Below are 24895 nucleotides of genomic sequence, written 5' to 3' on the forward strand. Positions count from 1 at the left end.
TGGTTACCTATCATTTGCTTATCTGTGCTGTTCCAGATGTAATCATGCTGTCTCCTCTTAACCATTATCTAAGCCAACAACAAAACTCAAGGAGTCAAGGAGGCAAATACACAAATCTTCCTGAGTGAGGAAGATAAAGTTTAAATACTTACATATTATATTTTGCTGCCCTCACTCAGATATAAATCCCTACTTACAACAGTAGTTCACTCATACCATTTGTACAAGACCATTAACAGTGTATTATTAAATATTTGGCTCTTTTTAAACAGTTCCATTCACCCTTTTCAGAACAAAGCTTACTTCCACTTTATTTTTTCCCTTGAGATATCAAATATGCAATTTAGTGGATTTTTTCCCTGTCAGTATTTACTACGTATTTGTTTATGATTTTTATATGATACCACTACCTTTCTGGCATGAGGCAAGTGGCCCTTTCTACCTTTTCTCCTTTCTTTAGAAGATCTTGGGCATTGGGAGAGTGGAGGAAGAGAATGAAGTATAAATGCCATCTTACTGACTGAATTGTAAACAGCATTCTCCTGATAGGTTTCAGATTGAATACCCCCCACTTCTAGGACTGCAGGGCACGATCACCCTGTGCAAGAAAGTCAACTCTCCCATGATGAATAATAATCCCAAGTATAACAGACCAAAAGTAAGAATCGTCACTAAGGCAGCATTTCCACTGGTATAGGACTCCCTGAACATCTGGTCAGAAGGCTGGTTCAGAACTGAATCAAAGGTAGTCCTGCTGCTGAATTATTTCTTAAAATAGCTGTTCTACAGAAGGTGCTCCTTAGAGACATTAGCAAATACTGACCCAGTCTGTTCCTGCTTAGCTGAGTCTGACAGGTTCAGTATTTTAGTTACACTGCCTTAGCTGGGAAGAAAATCCTACCTGCTTTCTCTTAACATATGAAGAGGGTGGAAATAGACTCCCGTCACCTCTTCTTCTCAGCAGTTCAAGATGAAGTTATTCTTTCAACAAGTTAGTGTTGACTGGTTGGCTTTTGTCAGGTTTTAGCTGCCAATCATAAAAGGAAAACTTTCCAAATGGATATTTACTCTTTCTCACTCCATATCAGATAATGGAGTAGATGGTCCTGCTTTCAATTTAATTGTTCAGACCATGCATATAAGCCTTTACTACTTTGTGACTTATTCCTTCTGGAAGTTCCCTTCTCATCTCCCTTCCTTATGATCCTCTGTCACAACCTGGACTCACTTTCTTACATCTTATCTCTTACATATGAAACATCCAACATCCCAGCCCCTCAGTTTCTCTGTTTTCCTTCAGTTTGAAGAAAACATCATATAAACAAAATAATGTTTAAACCATTTCTATTCATTAAGAATAATATGATGAACACCCATGCACTTAACCTCCAGGTTAACAGCAATTTAAAGCCCATTGTGTACCCATTCCCACCACATTCCCTCAGGAGCACCCCACCACCACTCTTGTACCTAGATTCCCATTCAATCTTTGTTATACCACTTTTGAGAACGTTATACACATTATACTACATGCATTCTTCTGTGAATATGTCTTTTATATAAGAAATTTATGGCATAGGTTCAGATTAAAATCTCAAAATATTCACATGATGGCTGTGTTGGCTATTTTTCACTCATTTCATTACTATATACTCCTCAACTTTTTGACTACACCATAATTTAATAATCTGTTCTATTGTTGGTGTAGGAATGGTCAAAGGAAAAAATTCCAAACAGACAAATGGAAACAAAAAGATATTTTAAAAGTACAGTACCCCAACTAATTTTAAAAGTCATGATGGAAGAAAAATGGTATTCAAGAAATATAGTTGAGATACAGTTAAGGAAATCTTTGATAACTAGGGGAAAAAAGATGGCAAATAGAATGACAAGTGGATCAGCTCAGCATATGCAACATCTGAATAAGTATAGTTTCACAAAAAGGGAATAGAAAAAAATAAGAGTATATTATTAAGAAGACAATTCTAAAAAAGATTCTCATAATGTGAGAAGGATATGAGATTTCTGATTAGAAAATGCACCAAGTGCCCAGTAAAAGAGATGACAAAAAATTCATGGCAAAGCATATTTTTATGAAAGTTCAAGAGAGAAATGCCACGGAATTCTTCAATAGCCACACTAGAAGCAAGACAATGGAGCATGTTTTCAATCATTTAAAGAAAATAATTTTCAACTTAGAATTCTATGCTGAACCACGTTCTCAATCTAGTGTGAGGGTAAAATATATACATTTTTAAACATGCAGTTCTCATGTTTTAAAAATATATACTTTCCTTGTGCTTAGGAAGTTCTTAAAGGATACATTTCAATTAAATGAAAAAGTAAACCAGGGCTTCCCCGGTGGCGCAGTGGTTGAGAGTCTGCCTGCGGATGCAGGGGACACGGGTTCGTGCCCCGGTCCGGGAGGATCCCACATGTCGCGGTGTGGCTGGGCCCGTGAGCCATGGCTGCTGAGCCTGCACATCCGGAGCCTGTGCTCCACAATGGGAGAGGCCACAATGGTGAGAGGCCCACGTACCGCAAAAATAAATGAATAAATAAAATTTAAAAAGAACCAGTATGTAAAAAAAAAAAAAAAAGTAAACCAAAAGAACATCCAGAACACCAGGGATGCCACAAAGGAGAAAAGAAAACAAAATCCCAGGATGATGAGAAAGGGAGGCTTCAAGGACATAACCTGAAAGTTAAAACATATTAACAAGAAATTATAGTTCTGGAAGAGAGTTCAGAGATGACTATGTGATATCCACATTGAAAATTATTCAAAGAAAAAAAAGACAATTACTGAACTCAAGGAAAACAAAAAGCTATACAAGAATGCAACAATTCAGGAGCGCTGATGTGACTTACTCCTCTATACCTAAATTACACCTACTTGCTGCTCTCATCCAACTCTAATTTCTTAACTACACCTGTGCTTCCGGCCTGTGAGTGGCTGTGCCAAAAGAAGAAGACTAAAAAGACAGTGTAAAGATCTTAAACTCCAATGGCATCTCATTCTATGCTAGACTCTACTTTCAAGATAAACTTTCATGAGAGGACTTTCAAGATGGCGGAAGAGTAAGATATGGAGATCACCTTCCTCCCCACAAATACATCAAAAATACATCTACATGTGGAACAGCTTCTACAGAGCACCTACTGAACGCTGGAAGAAGACCTCAGACTTCCCAAACGTCAAGAAACTCCCCACGTACCTGGGTAGAGCAAAAGAAAAAAGAAAAAGAGAGATAAAGGAATCAGGACAGGACCTGTGCCTCCTGGAGGCAGCTGTGAAGGAGGAAAAGTTTCCACACACCAGGAAGCCCCTTCACTGGTGGAGACTGCAGGTGGCGGAGGCGGGAAGCTTTGGAGCCACGGAGTGGAGCACAGCAACAGGGTTGCGGAGGGCAAAGCAGAGAGATTCCTGCACGGAGGATAGGTGCCAACCAGCACTCACCAGCCCAAGAGGCTTCTCTGCTCACCCGCCGGGTCGGGCAGGGGCTGGGAGCTGAGGCTCGGGCATCGGAGGTCAGACCCCAGGGATAGGACTGGGGTTGGCTGCGTGAACACAGCCTGAAGGGGGCTAGTGTGCCACGGCTAGCTGGGAGGGAGTCCGGGAAAAACTCTGGACCTACCTAAGAGGCTTCAACTGACCACTGTTTTGGGGTGCACGAGGAGACAGGCTTCCTGCTCTGTGTGCCCACAGATGGCAGAGCACCACCTAAGCAAGCTCCAGAGACAGGCGTGAGCTGCAGCTACAATCTCAGACCCCAGAGGCGGGCACAGACCACCACTGCTGCCACCACTGCCACCAAGGGTCCTGTGTGCAAATGCAGGTCATTACCCACACCCTCCCGGGAGACCGTGCAGCACACTAACGTCAGGGTCCTGTGATCCAGGGCCAACTTCCTGGGAGAACACACGGCGCGCCTCAGGCTGTTGCAACTTCAAGCCAGCCTCTGCAGCCACAGGCACTCCCTGCATCTCAACTGTGACTATTGTACCCCTCCCTCTCCCCGGCCTGAGTGAGCAAGAGAGCCCTAATAAGCTGCTGCTTTAACCCCCTCTTGCTTGTCTGGGTGGGGAATAGACACCTGAGGGCAGCCTACACACAGAGACGGGGCCAAAACCAGAGCTGAACCCCAGGAGCTCTGAGAACAAGGAAGAGAAGGGAAATCTCCCTGTGCAGCCTCAGGAGCAGCAGATTAAACGCCTGCAATCAGCCTGGTAAACCATGCATCTGTGGAATACCTGAAGAGATGAGTGTTCCCAAAATTGAAGCTGTGGACCTTGGGGGCAACTGTGGACTTGGGGTTTGCTTTCTGCGTTTGATTTGGTTTTGGTTTTATGTTTATGTTAGTTTAGTTTTTAGTGTTTGTTTTCATTTGTGGGTTTGTTTATTGGTTTGGTTGCTCTCTTCCTCTTTTTTTTTCTTCTCTTTTTGTGAGTATGCGTTTGTATATTTCTTTGTGTGATACTGTCCGTTTAGTTTTCTTTTACAATTTGTCTTGGGGTTCTGTCTGCTTGGTTTGTTTTTTCTTCCTTTTCTTCCATGCATTGCGGCTGGCAGGGTCTTGGTGTTCCAGTTGGGTGTTGGGCCTGAGCCTCCGAGATGGGAACACCGAGTCCAGCACATTGGATGACCAGAGACCTCCCAGCCCCATGTAATATTAATCGGCGAGAGTTCTCCCAGAGATCTCTGTCTCAACACTAAGACCCAGCTCCGCCCAATGGCCAGCAAGCTCCAGTGCTGGCTGCCACATGCCAGACAACTACCAAGACAGGAACACAACCCCACCCATTAGAAGACAGGCTGCCTAAGTTCATACTAAGTTCACAGACACCCCGAAACACACCACCGGATGTGGCCCTGCCCACCAGAGGGACAAGATCCAGCACCACCCACCAGAACACAGGCACCAGTCACCCCACAAGGAAGCCTACACAAGCTACTGAACCAAGCTCACCCACTGGTGGCAGACACCAAAAGTAAGAGGAACTACGTACCTGCAGCCTGCGAAAAGGACAGCTCAAACACAGTAAGCTGAACAAAATGAGAAGACAGAGAAATATGCAGCAGGCGAAGGAGCAAGGTAAAAACCCATCAGAACAAACAAATGAAGAAGAAACAGGCAGTCTACCTGAAAAATAATTCAGAGTAATGATAGTTAAGATGATACAAAATCTCGGAAATACAATGGAGAAAATACAAGAAACATTTAACAACAACTAAGAAGAATTAAAGAACAAACAATGATGAACAGCACAATAAATGAAACTAAAAATACTCTAGAAGGAATCATTAGTAGAATAACTGAGACAAAAGAATGGATAAGTGACATGAAAGATAGAAGAGGGGAAATAACAGGAGCAGAGGAGAATAAAGAAAAAGGAATGAGAAGAATTGAGGACAGTCCAGACACCTCTGGGACAACATTAAATGCACCAACATTTGAATTATAGGAGTACCAGAAGAAGAAGAGAAAAAGAAAGGGTCTGAAAAAATATTTGAAGAGATTATAGTCAAAAGCTTCCCTAATGTGGGAAAGGAAATAGTCAATCAAGTCCAGGAAGCACAGAGAGTCCCGTACAGGATGAACCTCAGGAGAAACAGGACAAGACACATAATAATCAAACTATCAAAAATTAAATACAAAGAAAAAATATTAAAAGCAGCAAGGGTAAAACGACAAATAACATACAAGGGAAACCCCATAAGGTTAACAGCTGATCTTTCAGCAGAAACTCTGCAAGCCAGAAGGGAGTAGCAAGACATATTTAAAGTGATGAAAGGGAAAAACCTACAACCAAGATTACTCTTGGTTGTACACTAACCAGCAAGGATCTCATTCAGATTTGATTGAGAAATTGAAACCTTTACAGACAAGCAAAAGTTAAGAGAACTAAGTACCAACAAACCAGCTTTACAACAGATGCTAAAGGAACTCCTCTAGGTGGGAACACAAGAGAAGGAAAACACCTACAAAAACAAACCCCCCAAAATTGAGAAAATGGTGAAAGGAACATACATATCAATAATCACCTTGAATGTAAATGGATTAAATGCTCCAACGAAAAGACACAGACTGGCGGAATGGATACAAAAACAAGGCCCATATATATGCTGTCTACAAGAGACCCACTTCAGACCCAGGGACATATACTGACTGAAAGTGAGGGGATGGAAAAAGATATTCCATGCAAATGGAAATCAAAAGAAAGCTGGACTAGCAATTCTCATATCAGACAAAATACACTTTAAAATAAACATTATTCCAAGAGACAAAGAAGGACACTACATAATGATCAAGGGATCGATCCAAGAATAAGATATAACAATTGTAAATATTTATGCACCCAACATAGGAGCACCTCAACACACAAGGCAAATGCTAACAGCCATAAAAGGAGAAATCAACAGTAACACAATAACAGTAGGGGACGTTAACACCCCACTTTCACCAATGGACAGATCATCCAAAATGAAAATAAATAAGGAAACACAAGCTTTAAATGACACATTAAACAAGATGGACTTCATTGATATTTATAGAACATTCCATCCAAAAACCACAGAATACACATTCTTCTCAAGTGCTCATGGAACATTCTCCAGGACAGATCATATCTTGGGTCACAAATCAAGCCTTGGTAAATTTAAGAAAGTTGAAATCGTATCAAGTATCTTTTTCGACCACAATGCTATGAGACTAGATATCAATTACAGGAAAAAATCTGTAAAAAATAAAAACACATGGAGGCTAAACAATACACTACTTAATAGCCAAGAGATCACTGAAGAAATCAAAGAGAAAATCAAAAAATACCTAGAAACAAATGGCAATGAAAACACGATGGCCCGACACCTATGGGATGCAGCAAAAGCAGTTCTAAGAGAGAAGTATATAGCAATACAATGCTACCTTAAGAAACAAGAAACATCTCAAATAAACAACCTAAACTTATGCCTTAAGCAATTAGGGAAAGAAGAACCAAAAAACCCAAAGTTAGCAGAAGGAAAGAAATCATAAAGATCAGATCAGAAATAAATGAAAAAGAAATGAAGGACACAATAGCAAAGATCAATAAAACTAAAAGCTGGTTCTTTGAGAAGATAAACAAAACTGATAAACCATTAGCCAGACTCATCAGAATAAAAGGGAGAAGACTCAAATCAACAGAATTAGAAATGAAAAAGGAGAAGTAACAACTGACACTGCAGAAATACAAAGGATCATGGGAGACTACTACAAGCAACTCGATGCCAATAAAATGGACAACCTGGAAGAAATGGACAAATTCTTAGAAAAATACAAACTTCCAAGTCTGAACAAGGAAAAAATAGAAAATATGAACAGACCGATCACAAGCACTGAAATTGAAATTGTGCATAAAAATCTTCCAGCAAACAAAAGCCCGGGACCAGACGGATTCACAGGTGAATTCTATCAAACATTTAGAGAAGAGCTAACACCTATCCTTCCTAAACTCTTGCAAAATACAGCAGAGAGAGGAACACTCCCAAACTCATTCTATGAGGCCATCATCACCCTGATACCAAAACCGGACAAAGTTGTCACAAAAAAAGAAAACTACAGGCCAATATCACTGATGAACATAGATGCACAACTCCTCAACAAAATACTAGCAAACAGAATCCAACAGCACATTAAAAGAAGCATACACCATGATCAAGGGGGGGGGTTTATACCAGGAATGCAAGGATGCTTCAATATACGCAAATCAATCAACATGATACACCATATTAACAAAGTGAAGGATAAAAGCCATATGATAATCTCAATAGATGAAGAGAAAGCTTTCGACAAAATTCAACACCCATTTATGATAAAAACTCTCCAGAAAGTAGGCACAGAATGAACCTACCTCAACATAATAAAGACCATATATGACAAACCCACAGCCAACATCATTCTCAATGGTGAAATACTGAAACCACTTCCTCTAAGATCAGGAACAAAACTAGGATGCCCACTCTCACCACTATTATTCAACATAGTTTTGGAAGTTTTAGCCACAGCAATCAGAGAAGAAATAAAAGGAATCCAAACCGGAAAAGAAGTAAAGCTGTCACTGTTTGCAGATGACATGATACTATACATAGAGAATCCTAAAGATGCCACCAGAAAACTACTAGAGGTAATCAATGAATTTGGTAAAGTAGCAGGACACAAAATTAATGCACAGAAATCTCTTGCATTCCCATACAGTAATGATGAAAAATCAGAAAGGGAAATTAAAGAAACACTTCCATTTACCACTACAACACAAAGAATACAATACCTAGGAATAAACCTACTTAAGGAGACAAAAGACCTATATGCAGAAAACTAAAAAATAGTGATGAAAGAAATCAAAGACTATACAAACAGATAGAGAGATATACCATGTTCTTGGATTGGAAGAAACAACATTGTGAAAATGACTATACTACTCAAAGCAATCTACAGATTCAGTGCAATCCCTATCAGACTACCAATGGCATTTTTCACAGAACTAGAACAAAAAATTTTACAATTTGTATGGAAACACAAAAGACCCTGAATAGCCAAAGCAATCTTGAGAAAGAAAAATGGAGCTGGCTCCCTGGCTTCAGATTATACTACAAAGCTACAGTAATCAAGACAATATGGTACTGGCACAAAAACAGAAATATAGATCAATGGAACAGGATAGAAAGGCCAGAGATAAACCCATGCACATATTGTCACCTTATGTTTGATAAAGAAGGCAAGAATATACAATGGAGAAAAGACATTCTCTTCAATAAGTGGTGCTGGGAAAATGGACAGCTACATGTAAAAGAATGAAATTAAAACACTTCCTAACACCACACCCAAAAATAAACTAAAAATGGATTAAAGACCTAAATGTAAGGCCAGACACTATCAAACTCTTAGAGGAAAACATAGGATAGGCAGAACACTCTATGACATAAATCACAGCAAGATCCTTTTTGACCCACCTCCTAGAGTAATGGAAATAAAAACAAAAATAACCAAATGAGATCTAAGGAAACTTAAAAGCTTTTGCACAGCAAAGGAAACCATAAACAAGACAAAAGGCAACCCTCAGAATGGGAAAAAATATTTGCAAAGGAAGCAACTGACAAAGGATTAATCTCCAAAATATACAAGCAGCTCATGCAACTCAATATCAAAAAAACAAACAACCCAATCCAAAAATGGGCAGAAGACCTAAATAGACATTTCTCAAGGAAGATATACAGATTGCCAACCAAACACATTAAAGGATGCTCAACATCACTAATCGTTAGAGGAAGGCAAATCAAAACCACAATGAGGTATCACCTCACACAGATCAGAATGGCATCATCAAAAAATCTACAAACAATAAATGCTGGAGAGGGTGTGGAGAAAAGGGAACACTCTTGCACTGTTGGTGGGAATGTAAATTGATACAGCCACTATGGAGAACAGTATGGAGGTTCCTTACAAAACTAAAAATAGAGCTACCATATGATCCTGCAATCCCACTCCTGGGCATTATCCAGAGAAAACCATGGTTCAAAAGGATACACGTACCCCAATGTTCACTGCAGCACTCTTCACAATAGCCAAGACATGGAAGCAACCTAAATATCCATCAACAGAAGAATTGATAAAAAAGATGTTGTACGTATATCCGATGGAATATTACTCAGTCATTGAGAAGAATGAAATAATGCCATTTGCAGCAACATGGATGGACCTAGAGATTGTCATACTGAGTGAATTAAGTCAGACAGAGAAAGAAATATCGTATGATATCACTCTTATGTGGAATGTAAAAAGAAATGATACAAATGAACTTATCTACCAAACAGAAGCAGAATCACAGACATAGAGAATGAACTTATGGTTACCAGGGAGGAGAGGTCAGGGGGAGGGATAAACTGGGAGTTTGGGATTGACATGTACACACTGTTATATTTAAAACAGATAACCAACAAGGATCTACTGTAAATGAAAGAAGGAGAGAGAAAGAGAAGAAGAGAGAGAGAGAGAGAGAGAAAGACAGAGAAAGAAAGAGAAAGAAAGAAAGAGAAAAATGAGCAAGGGAAATTACCAATTTCATGAAGACCTGCCACAAATGGCTAATAAGAGAGAGTACACCTCATTAATTATTAAATAAATAAAAATTAACCCCCCCCAAAATTTAATTAGAACAGCAGAAATTAACACAACATTGTAAATCAACTATACTTCAATAAAAAATTAATTAGAAAGCTTTCAGTCCACTATAAATTAGAAATATTAAATAACTCATCTAAATAATATTATCTTTCTTGGTTATGTATGAAATCTGTATGCATTAAAATTTTAAAAACATGAATTCCTAATGTAGAATAATGTCTTGCTTGACTCCCAAAAAGGAACTTTCCTTGTCCTCACTAAAAGTTTCACGGGTTATTCCCAATATCTGTGCTTGATTTTTTAAAGACAAATAAAGCAAAAAACCTAATGGTTGGTAAATGGTGTTCTTATTTTAAATATTTACTGATTTAGTAAGTGAGTTAATGATTTGCCAACTATGAATGACTGCTTTTGCCTTCAAATACTTTTAAGATATTAATATTTTGAAAAATTTCAAAATATCTTTTATTTGCTTAAATATTATAACTAGATGCAAATAACAACTGTTTTTGAAAATATTCCAAATAGCACCTAATATGGCTCTCTTTATTAGAGCAGGATAGCATGTGCTAAATAACACGTAAATTATATCCAAGGATTAAATTGGGGTTTACAGATAAGAACTTACTTTTATTTTAAAAGTTGCACCAGTCATCTCTCCTAGACATGGAATTATTTTCTCAGAATTCTTGGATCCATAAAAAAAAATTAGATTTTAAAAATTTTCTCTAAATACTATTTTCATGCTTATGTGGAACCACCTCGTCTCAGTTTGAGTCAATGAAAAATTAACTGTTTATTATGATCTGAAAGGCAGTTTTCCAGGGGAGCACTAATAAAAAAATTGAAATAATTAAACCAAACTATAGCCCATAATCCCAGGGGGTACTACTCTGTACTGCTCTATACCCACTCTAGTATAAATGCCTGTGGTTAGTTTCAACAGGCTCCTATAAATATAGTATACTATTGAAGCACAATTTTCCACAATGGGCATATAAAATAAAATAAAGTATATCACCTATTGTTGGCGGTAATTTATACCATATTCATTAGTAGTTGGAGAATATACATTCATTCCAGAAAACTTCCACTATAAATTTTCAGAGAGAAATGCATTTTCCTTGAGTGACATGTATGAAGTGACCCATAGTTTGTATTTTTGATAAAGATGAAGATCCTGTAAAATGTGTCTCCTGCCCACAGCTTAATTCATCAGATCTTTTCAATATTATGATTACAGCCCAGATAAAACCCTGTATGCTGTCTTGGCTACCCTACTATGAGTTTAAAAACAAGAGTTATTGAAAAGCGCAAAGGATTTCCTAATAAGCTAATTAACATGCTAAAGAGCTATAATACCTGATACCCAAGTCCATTGCATTGAAGAAAATAAGAAATCATTCTGTCTCTTTTCCTCTCACCAAGTGCCCTTCTTCACTAATGCTTCTCTTTTTCTTCCTAATTTTAAGAGCTTAGAATTCAATCCTTAAAGTTAATTGAGCTTTTGATTAATCATTAGGTTTACTTATGTATTGTATTTTCAAATTAAAATGATTATAGAGACTAGGTAGGTAATGTAAGTTAAAAAAATAGGTCAGGTGTGATAAAATAGAGAGCCCGTGTCCTGTCTAAAGAGGGCAACATCCAGTGAATCATTCTTTTGGGAACTGAGGCATAGTTTTGCTAGAAATTGATTTTTCAGAACTCATAATCAAGGTAATTCAGTGAAATGATTTCAATTTTAAATGCTGGCAGCTAGTTCAAATTTAATAAGAAACAAACAATATACAGTATGCTGGATCATACTTGTTGGATTAAACAATATACATTTGTTGATATACTCAGTCTTAAGTTTCTTACTTCTGTGTTATACAGACATAACCAGTGGAGTGTATACAATTATATCACTCTTTGTCTCTTCCCACCTATTATTAAAATGTTTATTTTTTTCTGGGGAAGCAGAAAAACTCTACAGTTTCTTCTTGTCAACAAGGAATTTTTAAATCCTGTATAATTTTACTTTATAGTTCTCAACTGGAAGCCATTTTGAACCCTCGGTGACATTTGGTAATATCTTTGGACATTTTTGGTTGTCACAATAGGGGAATGGGTGTGCTCCTGGCATCTCGTGAGTAGAAGCATCTAGGGATCCTGTTAATTATCTTACAATGCACAGGACAGCCCCATAACAAAGACTTACCTGGCCCTAAATGTCATTGGTACTAAGGTTGAGAAATCCTGGTTATAATATCCTCAAATTCTTAATCTTTCCTAAAATTCTAATGAAAGCTTAATGTACGAGAAATGGGGTTGAAAAGAACTGAATAAAAAGGTGTGAGGGGAATTAAAGGGTGCTGGATATAAGATGAATGGTTCCCAATTTGTGGACTGTTTTAAGTTATTCCACTTCTCAACTGGTGAGAAACAACCTGGAACAGAGCTCTTCATTTTACTTCAATTTTATTGAAAAGGAAAATCATTCCTATTTATTTTTCTCTACCTTAAGCCTAGATGTTTGTTTTAAAGTATGATTCTTCCATCATGTTTAGAACTCATGCAGTTCTATTTAAATGTTCAATTTACTATTATTACTAGTACCAACAGCCCAAGTAATAGTCTAGTATTTCAGACATTTATGAATAATTGTGACATATAACAAATATTCAATAAATATTATTAGTATTATTGTTCAGTCCTAAACATCTGCATTTTCAGTAATTTTTTAATGGTAGTTCAGTCTTTTTTTTCCTTAGACTTTCCCTTTTTTTTAATTTTCATATACTTTAACTGAAAAGTTGGATATTTATTCCATAAGGTTTGAGCATGCTAAAATAAACAATCACATATTAAAACTGAAATATCATTGCAGCAGGAAATGAATTCATTTGGATGTATTTTTCCATCTTCCAGGTTATCATATAATTATTAGGGAACTTAAGTTCTCCTAACGAAAATATATTTAAAAGCAAATTTCCTGATGAATCAGCTATCTGGATATATAACTAATATGTATAGACCCTGGAGTTTTGCTCCTTTCTTGAGCTCAGGAATCATTTAATGGGGCAGTTCCCTTTCTTGAAAAGTTTTTTGCATTTTCTAAATTCATAATCACTATAAATTATCTGCTTGCATTTGCCATAGAAATTTATATTGTATATTTCAGGGATATTGGGTATAGCTGTAATATTTTTTAAGGTTTCAAAAGGCCACTAGAGTGAGTCAAATTTTCTTAACAACTTCTGACAAGCATCAAATTCATTCAGACTGAGGAGTTAGTCACCTTGAAAATTTCAGTTCATCTTAATCTATGGCCAAATATACTACCAATTTCACGCAATTCATTCTCTTAAAAGTAGAGTTGAGGAGTTTTAATTTATTTGAGATATCTATTGGTGACTAGCTATACTTTTGTTTCTCTTGTGTTGGTTTGGGTCTGTTAACAGTATTTAATTAAATTAGCTGAAATTGTCACTTCTGCCAGTTTGTTTAGGCATTATGTAGATGCAGGATTTATGTGAGTTCAGATTATCTGCATGTTAACTAAAACCCAAGAAACCCTCTGCTTCAAAGTTTAAATATTTCAGGTTCTTCCGCCTTTGCAAAACTGAAGTATTTTAGATTACAAGAGAAAATTTTTATATTCCAGTCATGAATAGAAGTTATAAGAAATTTTCTCTGACTCTGCAGCATGTAATCTCTGCTAAATTTAAGGAAATGGTTAAAAAAATCAAGAGTTTTGTAAAATTATTTCATTAACATTAAAAAATAGTTATGCCAGTATACACAGACATATGGGCACAGTGTAAAGAGTTTTGAATAGTTCCAGATGATTGCAGCTCCTTGAAACTTCTGAAAATACAGAACTCACAGACAGTATAATCACATATTTGATGAACATATTCGGAATACTAGCACTTTTATTCCTTTTCTTTCAAACTCAAGGTGATTTATTTAGGACAAATAAATGAACTACTACTTCATGCCATACAACTTCTGTGGCTAACATGGAGGGAAAACATTTCTTCACACATAACATCCCTTGGTATTCTTTCTTCCCTTCCCTTCACGTGATGATGTCACTAATTTCCAAAGCTTCAAGTAAATGTGTCAATTTGTATGTGCATATATGCAGCTTGTTAATTCTTATATTATTATGAGTACTTAAACATAGCGACATTGAACCCTTAAAATTATCATTAATAATCCATTAATTCAGCTTGGATTATCTATCTCCATTTAACAAAGTTATTCCATTCAACTACTGTGAAAGCTCAGATGTCCTAGGATTTTAACTCAAGGACTGACCCAGTACTGCCTTTAGATCTGGACAAGTGGGGCCTCTGCCCTAAGCCCCGCAATTCAGAGAATGCATGCCTTCCTTCCTTCCTTCCTTATCCCTTCCTGGGATAGAGCCAGCAGTGCCACCTGGGCATAATCCCCTAGACCAAACTGGCAGCCACATGAGCCATAGTGCCCATTTTTCTATTTGGGGCATTCTCTAACCCTCTATCCAGTATATGGGCTCAACCAGATGCCCCAAGGTGTTCTAGGAATTATTTAATCTACGTAGTCTTCTGTGGTCTCCATGGTTGAGCTCCAGGTCCGGGAAGACAGCCTAGCAAGGGGATTGCTCCAGATGCTCAGAAAAGTACTTCTGTAGGATTTCACAAAACTGAGCTAAAATAATTATGTAGACACACTGACCTGGGTGACTTTCACTCACATTAGACACAGGGTGAGTTCAGAGTTCTGGGCTGCTGATGGACTACCACTGACCCTTGGTGACACGACTTGCACGTGTGAACCCATGTATTAGCTCTTGCCCTTGTTCCAACTGTAGTGCCACCTGTAGTCTACAGCACACAATGGTGCCGAGGTGGTGGCAGGTGACTTTTAAAATATGTGCCCTTGCTGCTGATACCCAGAGAGGTCACTACTCCCCCTTAGCAGGCTTTGTGCCACCTGATAGGCACTAAAGTCCACGAAGCTTTAGAGATTCTTACTCATAACATTTATCCTTCTGACTGGCCTTCTTTTTCTAATCAATCAATGTGGTAATGTTACAATCTCTTGGATTGGACATAAGCTTTGCCAGACAGTTAACAGCATTGCTAACTTTATTATCATGGTATGGCAGAAGATATGAAACTGTGCATGAATCTTACTTTGGAAAATAATTAGAAAAAAAAATAGTGCCTGGAGTTGAACCAGAGGGGACAGTGCCTAGAAACTATGAAGAAATTTCTTGTGTAATGATTAGACAATCAACAAATACATAAGTACTTTACCCATAATTCTAATTCATCATCAATAAAACACTGTACCTCACAAGGGCCTGTGAATTTTGTTACACTTTTTTAAATTCAAATTGTTTCTGTAGACTGGGGCCCAGCACATACTAGGGGATGCCCTGGCCTAGCCATCTCTATCATTGGAATTTGATAGATATTACTATGTAATTTAAAATACTTTATCGAGAGAAAAGAAAAGAAAAGAAGACCATAAGGCAAGAAATAGACAAAGTTAAACATAAAAAAGAGACCATTTTAAAGACAAACCTTACAAATTCTAAATCCATCTTTTATGTGGTTTATTAATAAAAGATCAAAATTATTAATCCACTCTTTTGTTAACTTTTTCTATGTGTTTATATTGTGTTTCTATATCTGTGGCCTTTTTTTTTTTTTTTTAACTAACAAGCACAGGTCTTAAAAATAACATACTCTGGCCATGAAAGTGTTACTGGTGCCAGACTAGCCCTCCAGCGAAAAACAACTGAAAAAAATTTACAAAATATATATGGCAACTCTTTTAAGAGGACAGCAGGCAGGGAAAAGGACAACAGGTAGGAAAGTACATAGGTAAGCTGAGCAATCACCCTGGCTTTGTTCCTGGGAACACTTTCCAGGTGCAGAAAGCTGGAACCCAAACAGAGCACAGGGGTCCTGCTGAGCTGGGAAGGACCAGCTCAGATTTCCAGGCTGGAGCAGGCTGGAGTCTGCAAGACAGAGTACTACAGGAGAAGAGGAACTACAGAAATTTTGTATGGGCTCCTTCAGTATTTAAGCATATACTATGCTGTGCATACCCAGGATGAAACTCCATGAGGCTTAGCAGAGCATAGCTGCTGGGGGACACGATGATCTTATATCCCAGCCAATAGTTAGCCTCCAACAATATGTTAAATTTTTAACTGATTCTTCTTATCTGCTTGCGTGGTAGCACCCCTTTCTTCCATGCTCTGCCACAAATATGCCATTCTGTATGTGCTGTTACTCACAGGAAGAGCCATTTCTGATTTGTATTCCATGTTACTTAGTTGCCCGGCTGCTTCAGTTCTTTGATAGTCTCAAGAAGTTACGATTTTATAGTTTATCCAGCCATGTATAGTTGTTAGAACGGACAAGGCTCTTTCCAGTTTTATATATGCTAGGCAGAAGCAGAAATATCAGTCAGTTGACTTTCAACAGAGGTGCCAAAGTAATTAAATTGGGTAAAGGAATGTCTTTTCAGAAAATGATTCTGGCATAACTGAATATTCAAATGGAAAAAGTGGGCCTCAAACACTATTTCACACCATATAGAAAAATTAAATGGATGTGAATCATAAACTTAAATGTAAAAGTTAAAGCTCTAAAGCTCCCTGAAGAAAACATAGGAGAGTATCTTCATGGCTTAGGGTTAAACACTGATTTCTCAGACTGGACACAGAAAGCAAAGCCCACCAAATTTTTAAATGTTAAATTCTATTTCATTAAAATTAAAGATTTATGTTCATCAAAAAGGCACCATGAACAAAATGGACAGGCCAACCACAATGGGAGATTTTTTAGTAGGAGAATTTTCACTGGGAAAAAGAATACTTGCAAAACACATAACTGACAAAGGCTTGTATTATGGCATATAAATAACTCCTACAGCTCAGAAACAAACAAACAAAAAATCTAACTCAAAAAACATGGGAAAAAGACTTGAAGGGACACTTAAAAAAAGAAGAAACATGATGACCTGAAGACCAATAAACATATGAAAAGCTGTTCAATCATTAGTTTTTAGAGAAATACAAATTAAAACCACAGTGAGTTATTTAAAGATATCTAATATAACTAAAATTAAAACAATGATAACAAATATGGGCAAAGATGTAAAGATATTGAAACTTTCATAAACTCTTAAAAGGAGTATGAAATGGTACAAATACTTTGGGAAAGGTCTGGCAGTTTCTTACAAAGTTAAACGTAAGTCTGTACTGTGACCCAGCAATTCTAGTCCTAGGTATTTCCCAAGGGAAATAAAAAAAAAATCAGACCACAGAAAAAACTTGAACGAGTGTTCATAGTATGTTTTCTCATAATTGCTGAAAAAAACAACCCAAACATTCACTACCATAAGAATGAATAAACAACCTGTGGTATATTAGTGAAATACTACTTAGCAATAAAAAGGGTAAAACCGCCTATGCAATTCAGTAAGATACATGAATCTCACAAACATTTTGCTGTGCAAAACAAGATGGACAAACTAGTGTAAATAATGTATGACTTCATTATTATTGAGAAAAATTTGAATACAGGCTTTGGATTAGATAACAGTTTTGTTTCAATGCTGACTTTGAAAGTATAACATGTTCTGGAAGAAAATGCCCTTGTTTTTAGAAAAACACACTGAAATATTTAGAGGTATAGAAGGACTATATTTTTTAAAATAAATTTTTTTATTCTATTTATTTATTTTTTGGCTGCATTGGGTCTTTGTTGCTGTGTGGGCTTTCTCAAGTTGCGGTGAGCGGGGGCTACTCTTCAATGCGGTGCACAGGCTTCTCACTGGGGTGACTTCTCCTGTTGTGAAGCACGGACTCTAGGCACATGGGCTTCAGTAGTTGTGGCTCGTGGGCTCTAGAGCAGAGGCTCAGTAGTTGTGGTGCATGGGCTTAGTTGCTCTGCGGCATGTGGGGTCTTCCCGGACCAGGGCTCGAACCCGTATCCCCTGCATTGGCAGGCGGATTCTTAACCACTGCACCACCAGGGAAGCCCAAGAAGGACTATATTTGAATATACTCACCAAAGTTTAAGAAAAATTAGAGTGTGTATGTGTGTGTGTGTGTGAGAGAGAGAGAAAGAGACAGAGAGAGAGAAATAAATAATAAAGCAAATGGAGGAAAATGTGAACAATTAGAAACTGCATAATGTGTATACAGAAATTTCTATTCTTTCAACTTTCCTGTAAGTTGGAAATTATATCAACAATGTAAAGGTCCAAAAATTAGCATGCTCTGCTTTATACAATTAAAGTGCATACAAATGTCCTTTAATACCAAAGTATTGTTTAATGCTCAAGGGAATTCCATAAAGTACCTTACCCTCAAATTTTGACTGAGATGTTTATGTATCATAACCATTCATTTTTTTTTTTTTTTTTTTTTTTGCGGTACGCGGGCCTCTCACTGTTGTGGCCTCTTCCGTTGCGGAGCACAGGCTCCGGACGCGCAGGCCCAGCGGCCCTGGCTCACGGGCCTAGCCGCTCCGCGGCACGTGGGATCTTCCCAGACCGGGTAATGAACCCGTGTCCCCTGCATCGGCAGGCGGACTCTCAACCACTGCGCCACCAGGGAAGCCCCATAACCGTTCATTCTTAATAGCTAGTAGGACCATGGATACCTAAGATGCTCAGCGTAAGGCTATCTCCCACATAAAACAGGTGAAACAGCATTATAGTAATTCTTTAAACCACCCTCCTTATGAATTTTGTTAAGACTTGAGACTAACTAATGAGACTGGAGAAGTAAGCCAAAGCTAGATCACCAACGATCTTGTTTATTTACTATGGCAACATGTTTGGATTTCATAATGAGGGCAATAGGGAGACACTGAAAGGTTTTAAGCAGATTTTTTTTCAAGTTCAGATGGACATTTCATAAAATTACTTTGATAAATTTGAGAACTGAAAATTATTGGCAGGAAAAGGGACTAGGAATGTGTTGCCATGATCCAGGAGTGAGAAAGTAGAGAAAATATGGACACTAACTGTATCTGTAAAATATTAAAAAGGTAAAATCAAAAAGATCTGTTATTGATTCAGTGTGGTGGTGAGGAAGAGAAAGAAGTAAAGCATTTATTTTGTAAGATGGAGCATATAACAGCAAGAACAGATTCAAGAAAATGTTTACTGCTGCTACTGATTCATTGAGTTTCAGATCTCTGTAATAGCCAAGTTGAAATGATCAGCAAAGATTGAGAGTTCAAGAAAGTGATCTGAGCTAGAGATATTGCTTAGGAAGCCATCAGAACATAGATCTATCCTCTTGTGTGAAATATTGGGCAAATAACTCTTTAGTATAAAATTTTAATCCTACATGAATTTCATTGTTAAATGTCAGGTGGCATCATGATCATTCATTGTCTATTATCCAAATAAACAGATTAAAAATGATAAAATACAGATGAACCACTAGAAACTGAAAACATCCATTACAGTTTCTTTGAAAGAAATTTCCCTTTCCTTTGATACTTCTAATTTCAAGCAAATTTTGTTTTCCTGAATGTTAATAATGCAGGTTGTTAAATGAGAAAAATATCTGTAGGCCAATTTTCAAGTGGCTGATGCTCTAATTACCCAAGTTCTGTTACATTTCTTGACAGGATCTATGTTAACAGTATATGACATATGAAGTTTTCTTTAAATGTAATATCCCTTCAAAGATTTCAACAAGACATTTGAACCTGTCTAGAAAAGCAGAGGAAGGATAATGTAATCCTAATACATTCGAGATTCTTGATGGTATTAAAATTTTTTAGCCCAAATATGTGCAAATCCCCAACACAGAAGTACTTCAAGTGTTCAGCAAAGCCTTTCTGGTGAAAATATTAATAAAGCCAAGATGAAAATTGGGAGAAAAATCAGTTATTCACCCACCCTACCATCAGAGAATATTACCTGGAAGTGTGTGTGTACGTGTGTGTGTGTTTGTGTGTGTGTGTGTATGTACATGTGTATAAATATGTATATGTATATAGATATAGATACAGATATATGAACACCAGTAGGAACTTGGGAGGAAAGCAGTATAAAAAAAAGCTGGCCAGTGTTTCAGAACTGTCTCAACTACTTACTGATGAGATCAAAGTAGAACCCTCCAAAGAAGTAGAACATCCTTTTGCCTCTTGTCTTGGCCAATTAGGTAGATCTTAAACCCCTTTTTTCTGGATTTGGCTACTGATTAAAAAAAAAACTTCTGGTTTTCAGAAACTTTGGCCTGGCATAATCCATCCACTCTTTCCCTGTTCAGTACAGTCATTTTTACCCTATCTATAACAATTGTAACCATTCTGACAATATTAATCATGGAAATATTAAGCTTATTTATATGTTTATAATAAAATGATAGTTTCTGTATTTCCCAACTTGCTACATTTTTTAAACTTCTTTTCATTTAGGAATTAAGATTATCAGTGTTGAAAAAATGTCATGACTGTTGGCAATCTGAATACATTGCAAATTTGCTTACAGTACACTACGAAGATACGTTAAAAATAATATGCCCTACAATAACGCCTAATAGGTGAATTCGACTTCCAAGAGTAGAAAGGAGTTCTGAACATTTCCTACTATTCTTAAAAGATTTAAAACCATGGCCTTGGTGGATTACTTAAAGAAAATAAAATGTTCCTTTATTAAATTTAATTGAACATTATCCAAAAACTCACTTTTCCAAGGAGAGCAATCTGAGATTTTCTCATTGACAGTTAAACAATGCTTTACCACATAACTAGAGTGGAGAAAATAATAAATTATGCCATATGTTCTTATCTAGATCATGCCCCCAAAGGCCTAGAGAATGGGCATGGTTTTATAAATCTAAACAAATTAAATAAATGTTTTGCACTTGTAACTCTGTTACCTTTTAGCAAAAAAAAAATATGAATTACTGCCAGGGGAGCCACAGAATTAAAGGGATCCTGTAAACAAAAGAACAGAAGACTGTCTGCATCTTCACACCAAATTAACAGAACACCAGACAAGTTAAAACAGATTATTCAGTTTATCAAAACAGACAGCTAACTCACTGTAGGTTAAATGCATGGACTATATATGAAAATATTTATAAATGTAATCTTATTTTGATTATTAATGGAAAAAGACAAAAAAACTTCTTCAATTTCTCAAGAAATTGAATATATTTTTAAGAGCAAGATGTAAAAAGTCTTGAATATTCCCTTCTAAACTTATTTCAGATTCTGTTTGTGCCTACAAACCCCAGTACCCATGTTACTTCTCCTTATAGTCATCTGACTATACACCAGCACGTGTATCTGAGCCTTGGCTATGTGTCCCACACCTTTGGAGAATTATAATTATGTTCTTCCCAAGCTCCACCAGTTTTGTTTTGTTTTTAATTTTGTCACGTACAGAATCAGTCAAGTTTTCTAATTTATATACCATGAAAAACCAATACAATATTAGGAGCACAGATTTTTGTTTTGCCTATTTACTTGTTAATCTTGTTCTTTTTTTTCTACTTCCTCTGATGAATTTGTATACTATAGATTATAACTCTTAGGAGAGTTATAATCCCCAAATCCCCAAATCAGGACCAGTATTCTATTGAGACTCAATTATGTTTCTTTCTTACTTGAATCATATATGGTCAAGTGGTATGATTTATTTCTGGCCACCCATTACAAGTTATTTATGGAATCCCATCCCCTCTTTTACTAATCATGGACCTTAAAGGAAGTTTACTTCCAGAGCTAGTGGCATTAATGTGCACTTAACTCTTTTTACTTTTCAGGTCACTTAATTAACTCTTTTAAATGTTCATAATTTTTACCCAAATTACTTCATAGCCCAAAGAAAACATGTCAGGAAAGAAACAGAAATTTTCACCTTAAAGGTAACTAATAATTTGCTTTTGGATCCTTACCAGTTCTAGGATTTCATTTAAACCACATTTTTAAATCACTCAGCAATAAAGTCATATTCAATAAGAAGAAGCTCAAACCCATGTTAACAGGATCAAACCAAAGATTAGCACACTCCCAATCAGGCCTTTTTAATGATGAGGTACTCTACTCATTAAAATTTCAGTCATTCAATTCATTCAACAAATTTTGAAAGCAGATATTACACCAAGCCTGTGGGCTAGTTGCTTTTGTACATTATCTACAATTCTCAATTCTCTCCTTTTAGTGGTATAATATCATGTATAGCAATACACAACATCCCAAAAGGAAAGAAAGACTCTGTTGTCTGATACCGAAATAGAAGCAGTTAGAGAGGAGGGAAATAAGAACAAGAAGCCAAATTCTCTCATCTCTCCATAAATTCTTAAAATGTTCTCTCCCTCTTAAAAACAACACCACCACCACAATATTCAGGCCAGCAATGTAAGTGTGGAAGAACTGTAACTCAATCTTTTTTGGAAAGGTACCGTACCTGTGTCCTCTTTCCTCTACCAGAACATCTCAATGGATCATGACAGCACACCTGTGCTGTAAATGGGTTCCAGGTATGGTAAGACTTTGACCTTCTCATTCCTTGAAGTAGCTGGCTATGGCCTGGTATAGGATGCCCACAGTTAGTTGCCTCTACAAATATCATAAATTTTTATGAATGCCATGACTTGCAAAAGGTTTAGAAGCACCACTATATCCAACTGTCTCCATCTTCCTGGGCCAGCGAAAACAGACTGACTCTGATCACGTGTTCTTCAAAATCATTTTCTAATGGCATAAGCTTCATTCTCTGTGTCCTCTGAGGCTTTACTTCGTAATTCTAAAGCTAAAAGTTAACCCTTCTGTCATCTGCTTCTATGAGGCAATGATTGTTGCTGACTGAATGGGAAAAGGCCCTGAATAAACTACCAGGACCAAGTACAGGTTAGTTGGCATATCACAGTAATATCTTCCTATCTTTATGCAGTGTCTTCATCAAGAATCAATAATGGTTGAAAATTAACTGAAATATTTTCAAATTAGCTTCAGCAGAAAAAAGGGGGGTCGCCCTTCTAATCTATCATTCACGAATATAGGAATCAGACAGAATAAATAAGATTTATGGAAAAGACCTACCCAAGGACAAGAGGAATAATTGAGCCTTTGTGGGACTAGAACCAAGGTCACCCTCTCCATCTCTCTGTACCACTTGCTCTTCTTTCTAGATTTCAGATTCATTCTTCCTTCACTCTTCTCTTGTCCACAAGATTATTTTCCTAATTAATTTACTCTTGCATACTTCAAAAAGACAATTTTACACCTCTTCTCTCCTGATATCTGTAACACCCCTTTCACACATATCATTCTCAACTAAAAACCTTCCTCACACTCACTGAAAAGAAGTAATCAGAAAAGCACTTATACATTCCCCCTACCATCATACCGACCAAATGACCTGTGTCTGTCCCTATACACTGTGACTTCATTCTTGTTACAATCAATGAATTGCTCCCTGTCTGTGGTGAACCCCTTTACTGGTGAACTAGATCACTTCCTCTTACCTGAGCAAGAACATCAGTCCTGTAATTATCCCCTCTCTCTTGTGCCATTTTCCACTCCACAAGATCATTCCCATAGTCATACATACATTCAAGTTATATTTTAAATTATCTTCATTTAAAAAAAAACTCCCTTCATCTATAATCCCCTTATAGCTTGTACTCTATTTCTCCATTCTTTTCTCAAAATTCGTTGTGACATTTGTCTTTACTTCCCTGTTTCTTATGCTCTCTTGAGCTTACCTCTACATCTTTTTGTCTGCACTAATCCAGTAAAACTGCCCTAGTCAATCAATCTTCTGAACTCTAGATACATATCCAAGTGTCTATTCAATGTACTGACTTACATGTCTAATAGGCATCCTATATTTAACATACCCAAAACCAAACTCTTGATTCTGCTGCCACTTTAACCCCAAACTAACTTGCTTCTCCCCAAGTGTCATCATTTCTATAAATGACACCACATTCACCTAAGTGGATTCATCTGGTAAATCTGTTCTTATCTAATACCCCACATCCAAACCAACAGCAAATCCTCTCAGCTCTACTTTCAAAATATATCTTGAATCTAACCATCATCCACCACTACTACCTTACTCCTTGTCCAGTATAACACTTTAATTGGCTTCCCTGTCTCCACTTTTTGTCACCCAGAATGATCTTCTGACAACATATATCACTCTCCCTCTCAAAACTCGTTAAAAGGTTTAACAGTGACACTTGAAAAAGTTCTGTAGTCCTTACCTTGGATCTCCAATCCCAAAGGATGTGTCTCATAACTACATCTCCAGTCTCATCTCCTACCATCATCTACCTTGCTCACTGTATTCCAGCCAAACTGGTCTCTTGCTTTTGAGCTTTCATGCTTGCTGTTTTCTTTGCTGGATCATTATTCTCCAAGCAATCCACATAATTTGCTCCTCACATCATTCAAGTCTCTTATCAAATGTCACCAGTTCAGAGTTAGTCCCTGACTACCCTGTTTAAGATAATACCTGTTTGCTATCTATCATTTTGCCCTGCTTTATTTTTCTTCTTAACACTAATTTCTTAACATTATGTATGCAATTATTTTAATAATCTATACATCCCAATAAATGTAAGCATAAGAGCATGCTTTATTGAGTGAAGGATTCCTCTCACCTAAGAGATAGTAAGTAGGTGGACAATCATTACTTATCCATTGAAAAATTCACACAAAATAGCCAACCTAATATTACCCAGTTCAAATATTGAACAC

This window comes from Globicephala melas, chromosome 9 (genome assembly GCF_963455315.2).
Source record: "Globicephala melas chromosome 9, mGloMel1.2, whole genome shotgun sequence".
Classification (NCBI taxonomy): domain Eukaryota; kingdom Metazoa; phylum Chordata; class Mammalia; order Artiodactyla; family Delphinidae; genus Globicephala; species Globicephala melas.